The sequence below is a fragment of the Chelonoidis abingdonii genome, chromosome 8 (genome assembly GCF_003597395.2).
Source record: "Chelonoidis abingdonii isolate Lonesome George chromosome 8, CheloAbing_2.0, whole genome shotgun sequence".
Classification (NCBI taxonomy): Eukaryota; Metazoa; Chordata; order Testudines; family Testudinidae; genus Chelonoidis; species Chelonoidis abingdonii.
The window spans coordinates 42,755,284-42,767,915 of NC_133776.1; the positions used below are offsets into that span (position 1 = coordinate 42,755,284).

General features: G+C 46.0%; 1 protein-coding gene across 4 annotated transcripts in view; it reads left to right on the top strand.

Moving 5' to 3' along the window:
- NMNAT3 (nicotinamide nucleotide adenylyltransferase 3) overlaps positions 1-12,632 on the top strand; it is a 109,443-nt gene that overhangs the window by 13,600 nt on the left and 83,211 nt on the right. The window contains exons 1-2 of one of the 4 annotated variants that reach the window (XM_075068551.1): positions 6,817-7,024; positions 7,530-7,651. The exons of 1 other annotated variant lie outside the window; for it this stretch is intronic. The gene's annotated coding sequence lies outside the window, so the exon portion shown is untranslated. Of the gene's footprint in view, positions 1-6,483; positions 6,544-6,816; positions 7,025-7,529; positions 7,652-12,632 lie in introns of those variants that run through there. 2 more of the 4 variants (XM_032797102.2, XM_032797103.2) reach the window with 2 other exon arrangements.

The window sequence follows — 12,632 nt, forward strand, 5'->3', positions numbered from 1 at the left end:
TACCTGAGGAGGTTGTGAAGGCTGGGACTATAACAATGTTTAAAAGGGAACTGGATAAATTCATGGTGGCTAAGTCCATAAATGGCTATTAGCCAGGAAGGGTAAAGAATGGTGTCCCTAGCTTCTGTCCATCAGAGGATGGAGATGGATGGCAGAAGAGAGATCACTTGATCATTGCCTGTTAGCTTCAGTCCCTCTGAGGAATCTGGCATTGGCCACTGTTGGTAGACAGATAGTGGGTTAGATGGACCTTTGGTCTGACCCGGTACAGCCGTTCTTATGTTCTTATGTTCATCCAGTCTATATAGCTGGGTATGAAGGGCCTATTCAAGGTAATGGGTCATTAGGGAAAACAATAGGCCTTAGGAGAAATTTATTCCCCCACCTGGTGTGCCTTCCTGAGAATGCTCCAGACAGCCTATGGATAATGGCTGCTATGACTCATCAAGCCATGAAAGGACATGTGATCAGATCACATTCCACTGAACTCCATTTTGGGTACCTGTATTTTTCCACAAACTGATGTGGGAACTAAATTTGAAACAAAGGGTTCCCACCATATGGAAAGGGGCAGGGGCAGCAGGTTTGTATAATTTTTGGTGGTACCCAGAACGGGTCCAAGTCTCCGCCCTTCCCCTTCCCCGGCCTTGTAAGCCAATATATATATTTTAAAATAATGTAAAAATGGACTGGAAACAGTAAGCATTTAACAGTTTCCTTGTTAAACAGTTTCTGGCTGGGGGTGCAGGCTCTGGGGTGGGGTTTGGGATGAGTGGTTTGGGGTGTGGCTGGGCTCAAGGCTAGTGTAGAAGTTTGGGGTGTGGGGGGATGAGGGCTCTGGCTGCGGCTGGGGCTGAAGGGTTTGGAGTGTGGGAGGGGCTCAGGGCTAGGGCAGAGGGTTGGGTGATGGCTGTGGGGTGGGGCCAGGGATGAGGGGTTCATGGTGCAGGAGGGGGCTCAGGGTGGGGCAGAGGGTTGGGCTACGGGAGGGTGAGGGCTCTGGCTGGGGCTGCAGGCTCTGGGGTGGGGTGGTGCTGGGGATGAGGAGTATGGGGAGCAGGCAGGCTGCCCTGGGGATGGGGCCAGAGAGGAGGATTCCACAGTCCCCCAGCCCTCTCCCCCTCTGGCAGCACACTCATCCAGCACCATCACTGCACATTCTCCTAGGGGCTGGGCCCCTCTCAGGTCCAGGAAACCCCCTCACCTCCCCTGTAGTGGGTGCTGGGGGGGGGGCTGCCATCACATGTGGTCTCCTTCCCTGTTGCAGCCTGCTTCCCTTCACCATAGCCTCACAGGGGATGGGGCTGCCCCTTACCCAGCATGGGGCAGGAGTGGTGGCTGCAGGTAGGGTGGAGGCATGGGTCACATGGTTGGACACTCACCCAAGCCCAATAGCTGCTCAGGTGAGGTTCAGACTCCATCTCCTGGATCCCCCCTCAGCATCGTTTCCCAGAGGGTGTGAGGGAGGGGAGGGCTGCCAATCATATGTGCACTTCCCTCCCCTCCTCCCTCTGCAGGTACAGCATCCGCCTCAGCCTGCCACTGGCACTGCTCTTGTGTTGTAGGCAGCAGTGGCTGGCGGCGGCAGCGGCAAGGGAGTGTAGCGCAGAGCTGCAGGGCAACTGCCCACTTGAGGCAGGGATGCTCTGGGGCCCAGGGCAGGTGCATGGAGGTGGCAGACAGGGGCCGGGGGACGCTCGGAGGAGGGACGGAAGAGGGGTGGCAGGCAGGACTAGGGGAGAGACCCGGCTCCAAACATTGGTGGAGTTGGGCTCCTGGGCCCTGAATATTCCTGGAGCCTGGTTACCATGGGCCTATACAACTTGCCGCCCCTGGGAAAGGCTATACAAGGTGGGGAGTGACATCATCTGCTGTTCTTCACTCCCCCACAACTAAATACCTAAGAGAAGCTCCGGAAGAAAAGGACTTGAAATGAGGGTGGGGAGTCCAAGCTGCAAAGCAAGTGCAGCTTGTGCGTTGAGAATCTGCAAGCCTGCTTGTATCATCAGTCAGTGTGCGAAACTGCTAATTCATAAACAATCGATCTAGCATGTTAGGCTTAGTTTGAGATTTTGTTTATTTGCTAGGTAATCTGCTTTGATCTGTTTGCTATCACTTATAAATCACTTAAAATCTATCTTTTGTAGTTAATAAACTTGTTTTTGCTTTATTTAAAGCAGTGTGCCTTTGAGCGAAGTGTCCGGGGACAGATCTCAGATTGGTTAACACAAGCATATTGAGCATATCTTTCTCACATTGAGGGGAGGGCGAACTTTATGAGCTTACTTTGCATTAGGATATAGATATTCAGGCCTGTCTGCAAAGGCCTATACTTTAAGAATTTAGGTGTATTCTTATCACTTAGCTAGTTACAGAGGTATAAAAGAAAGAATCAAAAATCACTGTCTGTCTGTGTAATGGCCTTCTCTTACTGACATGCATCCGAGGAAGTGGGTATTCATCCATGAAAGCTCATGCTTCAAAACTTCTGTTAGTCTATAAGGTGCCACAGGTGTGACAGTCTGAGGCCTGGTTCTTCGGCTAAGCAGCAGAGCAGCCATAAGCTGGGAAGTGTATGGTCACATCCTCACATTCCAAACTAGTCACATTTAAATAAGGTGCTAAAGGGCTATTAGGAATACAATCCTGTCCTGATATTCCTATCACCTCCACAAAAAGGGAAGAGCCTAGAAGATGTAAAAGGAAACTTAGTTTGATAGCATCCTGTCTGGTAAAAACTCACTTATCAATGGACACAACTGGAAAACCTTATGTCTGTATAGATGTAGTTGTGAAATCCTCACTTCTGTATTGTTTTGTATGTTTATTTGCATGGTCTCTGTCTGGTTCTGTGATTGCTTCTGTCTGCTGTATAATTAATTTTGTTGGGTGTAAACCGATATAATTGGTTAAATAACCATGTTACATTATGTTAGAATTGCTTAGTTAAATTTCAGTAAAATTTACCCCCATTTCAGTAAAATGATTGGTTAAGGTATAGCTAAGCAAAATTCAAGTGTTACTATATAGTCTGCAGTCAATCAAGAAGTGGTGGGGGGAGAATGGGAACAGGGACTGGGGATGGGGGAATTGGGATCATGTTTTGCTAAAGGGGGAAATGGGAACAGGGGATGGGAACAGAAACAGGGACACAGGCAAGGCTCTGTGGTGTCAGAGCTGGGAAGGGGGACACTAAGGAAGGAAACTGAAATCATGCTTGCTGGAAGTTCACCTCCATAAACATTGAATTGTTTGTGCCTTTGGACTTCAGGTATTGTTGCTGTCTGTTCATCTGAGAAGGACCAGAGAAGTAAGAGGGTGAAGGAATAAGCCCCCTAATACTTTGTACAGATCTCTGTACAGTGTAAGATGGTACTATTTTGGGTTTATACTCCAGTGTGTGGGGGGTGCATGCCTGGGAGCTGGGGGTTATCTTGTTGTAACCTCTCTATTGTTAGTTCATGCAGTGGCTGGTCAGAGAGCCTGCATGTAATTGCAGTTGGGTGTGTTCCTGCCTATGTGAATGTTGGTGGGAGTGTAGGATCAGGAGTGGTCTGCAGCTTGTCACAGCAGCACAGTGAGTCAGAGGGCTCAGTGGTACCCTAGTTCCAGGTGGCACCTCCCTCCCCCACCCAAACACCTTTCCCTGTCCCTGTCCAGGAACTCATCTCACAAGAGCTTATTATGACAAGAGATAGACCATCTCCTCAATGTAGGAGCCAAAGAACCAGTGCCCCTAAATCTAGAAGGCAAAGACTTTTACTCTCACTATTCCTGATATCCAAGAAAAAGGGAGGTTGGAGACCCATACTAGATCTCAGAGCACTCAATAAATTTGTCAAGGCTCAGAGGTTCAAGATGGTCACTTTGGTGATGATCATTCCAGTGTTAGAAAAAGGAGACTGGTTCACGGCCCTTGACCTCCAAGATGCTTACTTCCACATTTCAATCATACCGGGTCACCGAAGATACCTCAGATTCACACTTGGCCAGGATCACTACCAGTACAGACACTCCCTTTTGGACTCTCATTGGTCCCCAGAGTATTCTCCAAGGACCTCTCTGTGGTGGAGACCCATGTACGTTCCCAGGGCATTATGATCTACCCTTATCTGCACGATTCACTCCTCAAGGTGTGTTATTCACCAAAATCAGGAAGTCAAGAGCTAATATTTCTCATGTATAAAAACAAGTGGGGGAAAACCCCTAAAAAACAAGTAAAATCCAAAAAAACTTTTCAGATTTTATATATTCTAAAACATCAGAAAAATGGCACAACCCAATTTTTTCCATGTAGGTCTCCTTTAAACAATGTGAAATTAATCCCTTTTGCATAAATTACAAAATAATATCTATAACTTCAGCTTCATGATTAAATTTTTATTTATATTAATTAAATCGAGATATCACCAGATTGGTATTGGAGAGAGGCAAATTTGAATGTAGAATAAGAGGCAGTTGACAGGTAGAATGGGGCAGGATAGAAAGGTAGAATGGGTAAATGTTTTTTATTTTTAAATTTAAACCAAATAAATTGCCCCATTAGTAAACATTCTAAAGGAAATAAAGAAGAAGATAGTTCTAAATGCTAAACACTAAATTTTAGTACATATAAAACTCAAATGTCTCTAGCTATTATCATCATAAGTGTTATTTTTTATGAATATTGAGATCTGATCACTAGAAGCACACCTTATCCACTTTTTATATAAAAGGTATTAAACAAGAGACAGGACAATGCAATTCTGAAATGTTCATATTGTATGTTACAGGTTGCACTATATGCTTTGTATTGGAAATCTTAGCGCTTGTGTAAAGGACAGCAAAGTACTGTATAAAAGTTAATACTTTGCTCTTTCCCATGCTTCCAAGGTGTGATTGTCTGAGTTGCTGCTCATGATGAATCATATTTAATATAGATAAATGACAAGGAATGTGACTGTGTGTGTGCAATAAGCTATTCTGAAAAATCACCAGTTCAGCTAGGAAAGTCAGGAGACATCCTGAGATAAAAGAGCTTCTCAGTGGTAAATGTATTCGATGACAATGACCTCATACAAAAAGGGATGTTGATTTTAGACCCCAAAAGGGAAGTTGCTGTTGTTTTGGGAAGACACTAGACTGCCCTTACAAGTTCTGTCCTTATGAAGTGTAAACACCTCCCCCCAGAGAAAAATGTAAGAGGAACCAGGGCTCCATTCCCCCTTCCCCACATTCACATATGCTGTTAGGGGGCTTCGGGGCACAAACTCTCCATACCCAGCAAATGCTACAGTGCTGCTGATGGGGAATCTGTGAAGCAGCCAGAGCTGCTAGCAAACTCTCTGCCTGGACTCTGATCTTCCCCAATGACTCTTCTACATTTTGAGACATTGGCTTCTCTGGAAAGGTGGGCGGCATTCAGGGGCGGCTCCAGGCCCCAGCACGCCAAGCGCATGCTTGGGGCGGCATGCTGCAGGGGGCGCTCTGCTGGTCGCAGGGAGGGCGGCAGGCAAGCTGCTTTCGGCGGCATGCCTGTGGAGGGTCCGCTGGTCCCGCGGCTCTGGTGGACCTCCCGCAGGCATGCCACCGGGAGGTCCACCGAAGCCACGGGACCAGCGGACCCTCCGCAGGCACACCTGCGGGAGGTCCACCAGAGCCACGGGACCGGCGACCAGCAGAGTGTCCCCTGTGGCATGCCGCCGTGCTTGGGGCGGCGAAATGTCTAGAGCCGCCTCTAGAGGCCTTGCCTTTTTCTCCCCATCCATGCTCCATTCAATCTACCCCATGTAAAGGCAGAGGGGGTGGAAGGGTGAGGGAGGTTAAAGGACACTAGTAGCAAGTGGCTCCCTTCCTGTAGTGCTTCAAACATACAGCCCTATTACAAGGAGCAGAGAACTTCAGGGAAGAGTCCTGTCCCTTTCAAAGGTGACCCTTTGAGGGAACTTAAAGGGCAGGTAGCGTATTCAGAGGAGTAAAATCACTCAGGTCATACACTGTATAAGTAGAGTAGCCAAGTAAAAGTGTCAGCTCTCATTCCTTGATGAGGGTGAGAGGGCATTTCCTGAGGTTGGGGCTCTCCCTTGGCTTGAATGGGGGGAATCTCCCCAGGTCCTGGGTGTGATCCCCTGGGATGAGAGCTCCCTTGGTATGTGGGGGGCAGGTAACCTCTCTGGCTGTATATCTTGCTATAGTAGTGGGTGCCTGCAGGAGTGGGGATGGTGTTCCCTATAGGAATGGCTCCCTCAGTAGCTGGGTGTATCAGGGGTTCACTGGGGGAAGTGTATGGAGGGAAAGACTCCTTGGGCGACGTGGGGGGTTGTATAGGAGGAAGGGCTCCCCGGGTGGAGTGGTCGCTTGCTGGGGAGTTAGATGTGTACACGGATGAGACAGGTCACAAGGGGAATATATAGGGAGCAAGGCTCCCTGAGCTTTGCTTGGGGGCGTATATACAGGCTGAGATCCCGGGGGGGTTACGCAGCTCTCGGCGTTGCCCCGCCCCGCCCGGGCCGGAGGCGGGCCCGGCTGAGGCGGCTGACGCTGACCCCGAGACCCCCGCAGCGGGTAAGTGGGGAAGGGGATGGAGGCAGCTGAGCCTTTCCCCAGCGCAACGCGGCCTGGACCCTGGCGTGGGCCCGGCCCGGCCCAGGCTCCCCAACCCCCGCCGGGCTCCCGTGCGCCCCTAGTCCCGGGTGACTCGCGTGCTCGCGCTCGTTGCGAGTTGCACCTCCTCCCCCGCCCTGTATGTCCCGCCGGCGGGGACGGGACCAGCGCCTGCGGCCCCCGCGAGCTGCGAAGGGCACCTGTGCGCCGCGGGCCCTGCCTAGGCGGAGGGCTGGTCAGTGTCAGTTCAAATGAACTTCCTGCCAGGCCAGGCTCCGTTGCCGGCCCCGTGAACGCCAGGCTGCTCTGGCCGGCACAGCACCTCCCTGGAGATCCGCATGCACACGCCTTGGGGGAGGGCTGTTCTCAGACGTTATCCCGCCCCTTACATGCTTCCCCCACGGTGGCCTGTCTGTGCTTTCCGTTTTCCTTTGTAAAGCAGGTAATTGCCGCGCCCTTGGCGGCCGTGGTGCGCTTGACTGTAATCCATAGTTTAGCTGGAATGGTGGCGAAGCCTAGTGGGTTGCTGTGTAGGATCCGTGATCAGGTTTTGATTGTTGACCTCGCTGGTTTACTCGTAGTTCCTGCCACTTGTGTTTTGGTGACGGTTTTGAGAGCTTTGGCCCCCAGTTAAAAGGGATTCCTGAACTTAATGTGGCCCGTGAGTGAGAGAGCGGGGTGGTCTGGGTTTGACCTCCAAGCCACAGAACATCTAGTGAACGCGCTGTCCCTGTAAGATCTTTCTTTGGAACTTTGATTTGTTCCTTGTCACCGGAAGAGTGAATGACAAATCTGATTATCTGCCTTTAATGTTGTTTTTCAAACTTCTATGTGAAAAAATGAGAGAATTCCTTTAACTGTCTTTGTGTGCTGTATGGGCCTGCGTTTTATTTTCACAGAGAATACACGGGGTAACATAACATTGTTGATCTTTGCCTGCCTGCCAGATCCGTGCTTAAGCCAGAGGAGAAGGAAAAGGAGACTTCGCTCTAGGAGGGGGGAAAGGATGTACACCTCTACCCCGATATAATGCTGTCCTCCGGAGCCAAAAAATCCTATTGCGTTATAGGTGAAACCACATTATATGGAAGTTGCTTTGATCTGCCGCAGTGCGCAGCCCCACCCCACTGGAGCACTGCTTTACCCCAATTTATCCGAATTTGTGTTATATCGGGGTAGAGGTGTATGTGTAAGAGCAGGTAAGGGTGCAGTCTGATAAGGGAGTAGGTGTTTGGTCTGTGTTGCTGTTTAAATCTGTTTAGATTTTTAAATGAAGGAAGATTAATTGAATTATAGGCACTGTAAGAGGCAGCATTTGCTATAATTTTTGGCAGTAGTATCAATTTATCCCCATATCAAGATAAATAAACACGTGCCTTTAAATTAAATGTGTAGAATATATTATATGGAGCTGCAAAATACAGCATAAACATTTTCTTTAAAGAGGCACCAAAAATAAAAATTGGGGACTGGCCTGGATAGCTGAGGATGGCTAGATACAGTGTGAAAAAAGTAGGGCATGGTAGCTGTCCACAAGAGAATGACAGTGAAGAGAAGGAGAGGGAGAAGGTGGGAGTGGAAACAGATTGCTCAACTCTTCTGCTTCGATTTTCTTGCAATATTTGACTGTGCCTCCTTGCCTCCAGCTTTAAGAACGTCTGTTCTGTAATATACAACAACTGCTTCCTAATTTTACCACCAGTACTGATCCAATGCTCAATTGTAGAAGAACATTGAACTGTTTGGGGTTCTGTCTTTTAGTGATTCAGTGAGAGTCAAAACAGAGACCCTCTTTGCTTGTGGTCACTAAGCCCTTAATTCTCCAAACATGCATATTAACATGCCCCAGTGTTTGTTTACAGGACTGGAACCTACAGATCACATGGAACTTTTTATAAGAGTAGAGATTAAGACCTTAGTGTTTGGACCAAATTCCAACTTGGGTAATGACGTTCTTCACACTCAAATTTCCCCTGTAGTTTACCACTGGATATACAATTTTTGCTTCGTGCCCTTTGTGGTTTTGTGTCATTACTGTGTGCTGATAAACAAGGGTACTCCACCAGGGAAGTAGATCCCATCATGGAATGGACCACCCAAACACCCCTGTAGGAACCTGCTTTAATACAGAAAAAATAACCCCACTGATCGCACTCCTTTAGTTGTCTCCTTCCACCCCATGCTAGAATCCTTTCAGGGGGTCATTATGCAATGAATCAACCCATTGTGGACTTGATGGTGTCCACATTCTGAAAGAAATCTTTCTCAACCCTCCCCTGCCATTTCTGCCTTCAAACAACCTCTCTCCCCCAACCTTGCCAAGGTCATCATCAGAAGCAAGCTCTCCATAGATCGGGACACACTGACTCAAAGCGGTGCCAGAACAACAGATGCAAACCATGCAGACATATCAATACTGCTGTGATGATCAGTCCCCCCAGTCCGTCCCCCTCCTACCCCCGCAACACATCTTTCAATATCCATGAGTCCTACACTTGCCTATCAGAACATGTGGTGCATCTCATCCAGTACATCAAAAGCCACAACAACTCTGTGGGTGAAGCTAGACAATCACTATGCTCTCGAATGAACTCATGGAAAAAATACATCCTATCGCCTGAAGTGATCGCTCCATATCTAACCTCTCAGTTCTTACCTTCAAAGGAAACCTACACAATGCCTTAAAATGATGAGCCTGGAATTTAAATTCATTACACTACTGGACATTAAAAACCATGGACTTAACAGAGACAGGTTTATAGCTCATTACAACACTCTGTAACATGCCCTACTACCTGCTAGCCCTTAATTGCCCACTTCATTTTAAGTGGCCTCCTACAGCATGTGTAGATCCCCTTATGCTTAACAATCTGTCCCACCTTCTATTTACCTTGGACACTTTGCTTACCTTTTCCAGTCCTGAAGAAGAGCTCTGTGTAGCTTGCAGTGTTGCCCATTCCACCAATATAAGTTGATCCAATAAAAGACCTCATCTCACCTACCTTGGTCTCACTGAGGAATCAATCAAAATAATAGGGGGTGGGGGGGGAGGTGGAATTGAAGTTTGCATGACATAACTATATAGCAGACAGTGGATAGAGAATGGACTGGGTCTTGGAAAACTTGGGTTCTGTTCCTGACTTGGCCTTTGGCATGCTAGGTGACCACTCCATGTCTCAGTTTCCCCATCTGTAAAATGGTGATAAGGACTCCTTTGGCAAGTGCTTTGAGATCTATTGATGAAAAGTGCTAGATGAGACAATGATATAGTCAAACAGTATTGCATTTTTATAGTTTATATTAATATATAAATATAAATTATAAATGTGTGTGTGTATGTGTGTGTGTATATATATATATATATATAATGGAAAAAGTTTTAAATATTTAGGTTGGTATTTTCAAAGAAGCTAAGGGAGTTTTAAAAGAGAATGGGAGTTGGGAACCTAAATTCCTTAGGCTCTTTTGAAAATCCCAGTCTTAATTATTTTAGTCAGGAGTCTGTGTACAAATAAGCACACCCGACAGGCAAGCAAAATATGTTAGAACATAGATATGCCACCAGAGGGAATTTTTTTTGATGCCCAGATTGTTTTGAAATCTCTGATTGCTTTGATTATTGTTTACTAGTTGAAATTCTAAATATATAGACTTGTGTGCATGGGGTGGAGGGGAAACCATTTAAACTATTGTTTTGAACAGCAGGTTTGATGTACAAAATACCTAGCCTTAGTGGGAGAACTTTTGCGTGTTTTATGTTTTTGTATGGTGCTCTGATTACCCAAAGTCTTATTACAATTAAGAGGAAATTTGTGATTATGTTACTTTCAGGGTCACCTAGGTGTTACTGAATTTTGCAATTTTATTTAAAATAGCAACAATAATATGTACAATATTAGCTCAAACACCCAAGTCTGGTATCCTGCCTCTGGCAGCAACCAAAACTTGAAGCTTCAGAGAGTGATGAGGAAACCCATAATGCACTTAGCAAATTGTACAGTTCTGTATGTGGGAGAATAATTCCTCCAGGGTAGCTAGTGGTGGTCAGTTTACACCATGGAGCATTAGAATGATAACCTTTCTTAGATTATTTTTTTCCCTTCTATTTGAATTCTTTATTTCAGTAGAAGACACCAGTTATTTGACTGGGAAACATTTTTTAATGACTAAACAGTGAATTGTCAAGAGGTAGTTTTTCCCAGCAAAATAGGTGCCTTAGCATTATCTGGTTTTTAAAGGCTGAGTCATAGATGAGTTGATCTCTCTTGTGTGTATCCCTTGTGTTCCTAGCATCTATAGCAGGGTAGGAAACCTATAGCACGCGTGCTGAAGGTGGCACACGAGCTGATTTTCAGTGGCACTCACACTGCCTGGGTCCTGGCCACTGGTCCTGGGGCCTCTGCATTTTAATTTAATTTTAGATTAAGCTTCTTAAACATTTTAAAAACTTTATTTACTTTACATACAACAATAGTTTAGTTATGTATTATAGACTTATAGAAAGAGACATAAAAACGTTAAAATGTATTACTGGCACGCAGAACCTTAAATTAGAGTGAATAAATGAAGATTCGGCACACCGCTTCTGAAAAGTTGCCGACCCCTGATCTATAGCATCCCTTTGTTTCCTTTTATTCCCCTCTTGGTCATTCTTTATCCCTTTTTTCGTCTCTTGTTTTATGCTTAGCTTGTAAACTGTTTGGGGTAGCATATAGCACAGAGACGTACTGGTCCGTGACAGGGGCTTCCAGACATATCAATAATAGAAATAATAAATAATATGTATAAGACTTGATGTACTATAATGTAGCACTTGGCCTATTTTTTCAGTGCCCCTCATCTTACTAATACTTTGCAAAATAATATATTAATGTAATGCTTGCTTTTCCTGTACAAGTTTTCGGTTACTACTGGCAATGCAGAGCTAGTTACTTATGTTTTTTTCTAAGGAAGAAATTAAAAATCATTTTAAATAGGAGATAAGTAATTAGCAATTAAAATGATACCATGCTAATAAAAAACCCGTAAATGTAAAACGTGAGCAAACATGTATCACATTTTGAAACTGGAAAGTGAGTGAAGAAAGCATTGGGCTTTTAAACAGTTTAGTATAGTGTCACCTACAAAAATCTGTTGGAAATTCTGTGTGTTACTGTGGGATTTTTGTTTTGCATATGGTTTCCTTGCTGAGTGTTCTACAGTAGAAATTCCTGCTGCTTGCATTAGGTTGCTCCATGCTGTAGCTAGATTCACAAGCAAAGCTGGTTTGGGTTAACTGTTGTGCTTCTTTACCATTTTTTCAAGTCATTATTTGTAAGTAGTTTGTGCTTTCATAACTAATTTTGGTTTCACCAGTGCTTAAAATGGGGGCAGGAAGAGAGGAAGAGGCACAAAGCATTGCAGGTGTAGGAAAATGAATAAATAAACTCAAACCTGTTACTGAAAGATACTTTAAACTCTGTTTTACCAAAAATGCTGCTTCCAGATTAGGATACCCCCCCACACTTTTTTCAGACCACTTTAAATACTAGCTTTCACCCAGGGGCGCTGGAAAAGGGTGAGCAAAGGGGGAAGGGGGTGTAGAGGAGTGAATGGAGGGGGCAGGGTCTTGAGAGGAAGTGGGGGTGTGGGGAGAAGGGCCAGCACGGGAGGGCTGGGCTACGGTTTGGGTGCTGGCGCTTCCCCCATTTTCAGGGAGTTTCCACCACTGCTGCTTTAACCCCAAATAAATTTATTTTGCTAACTCTAAAAGAATTACAAGTTAGGTAATAGAACTGTTTTATTTCTGAACTGACCATTCTAGTGGAATTAGCAGAGAATCCTGTGGCACCTTATAGACTAACAGAGGTTTTGGAGCGTGAGCTTTCGTGGGTGAATACCCACTTCGTCAGACGCAGGTAGTGGAAATTTCCAGGGGCAGGTATATAATATGCTGCAAGAATTCGAGTTACGCGGTTGTTCGTCGGCGGGTAGGCCCTGTTCTGCGTAGAGGTGTGACCGAGGAGGGACTGGTTCTTGTATTGCGCAAGACGATTCCCAGTCTTGTCTTA